The sequence below is a fragment of the Salvelinus alpinus genome, chromosome 27, assembly GCF_045679555.1.
Source record: "Salvelinus alpinus chromosome 27, SLU_Salpinus.1, whole genome shotgun sequence".
Taxonomy (NCBI): domain Eukaryota; kingdom Metazoa; phylum Chordata; class Actinopteri; order Salmoniformes; family Salmonidae; genus Salvelinus; species Salvelinus alpinus.
In genome coordinates, this window is record NC_092112.1 from 17,234,936 (window position 1) to 17,236,514 (window position 1,579).

Below are 1,579 nucleotides of genomic sequence, written 5' to 3' on the forward strand. Positions count from 1 at the left end.
AGCACCATCAGACCAGGTCAATAGTAGAGCACCATCAAACCAGGTCAATAGTAGAGCACCATCAGACCAGGTCAATAGTAGAGCACCATCAGACCAGGTCAATAGTAGAGCACCATCAGACCAGGTCAATAGTAGAGCACCATCAGACCAGGTCATTAGTAGAGCACCATCAGACCAGGTCAATAGTAGAGCACCATCAGACCAGGTCAATAGTAGAGCACCATCAGACCAGGTCAATAGTAGAGCACCATCAGACCAGGTCAATAGTAGAGCACCATCAGACCAGGTCAATAGTAGAGCACCATCAGACCAGGTCAATAGTAGAGCACCATCAGACCAGGTCATTAGTAGAGCACCATCAGACCAGGTCAATAGTAGAGCACCATCAGACCAGGTCAATAGTAGAGCACCATCAGACCAGGTCATTAGTAGAGCACCATCAGACCAGGTCAATAGTAGAGCACCATCAGACCAGGTCATTAGTAGAGCACCATCAGACCAGGTCAATAGTAGAGCACCATCAGACCAGGTCAATAGTAGAGCACCATCAGACCAGGTCAATAGTAGAGCACCATCAGACCAGGTCATTAGTAGAGCACCATCAGACCAGGTCATTAGTAGAGCACCATCAGACCAGGTCAATAGTAGAGCACCATCAGACCCAGGTCAATAGTAGAGCACCATCAGACCAGGTCAATAGTAGGGCACCATCAGACCAGGTCAATAGTAGAGCACCATCAGACCCAGGTCAATAGTAGAGCACCATCAGACCAGGTCAATTGTAGAGCACCATCAGACGAGGTCATTAGTAGAGCACCATCAGACCAGGTCATTAGTAGAGCACCATCAGACCAGGTCGTTAGTAGAGCACCATCAGACCCAGGTCATTAGTAGAGCACCATCAGACCAGGTCATTAGTAGAGCACCATCAGACCAGGTCATTAGTAGAGCACCATCAGACCAGGTCATTAGTAGAGCACCATCAGACCAGGTCATTAGTAGAGCACCATCAGACCAGGTCATTAGTAGAGCACCATCAGACCAGGTCATTAGTAGAGCACCATCAGACCAGGTCATTAGTAGAGCACCATCAGACCAGGTCAATAGTAGAGCACCATCAGACCAGGTCAATAGTAGAGCACCATCAGACCAGGTCAATAGTAGAGCACCATCAGACCAGGTCAATAGTAGAGCACCATCAGATCAGGTCAATAGTAGAGCACCATCAGACCAGGTCAATAGTAGAGCACCATCAGACCAGGTCAATAGTAGAGCACCATCAAACCAGGTCAATAGTAGAGCACCATCAGACCAGGTCAATAGTAGAGTACCATCAGACCAGGTCAATAGTAGAGCACCATCAGACCAGGTCAATAGTAGAGCACCATCAGACCAGGTCATTAGTAGAGCACCATCAGACCAGGTCAATAGTAGAGCACCATCAGACCAGGTCAATAGTAGAGCACCATCAGACCAGGTCAATAGTAGAGCACCATCAGACCAGGTCAATAGTAGAGCACCATCAGACCAGGTCAATAGTAGAGCACCATCAGACCAGGTCAATAGTAGAGCACCATCA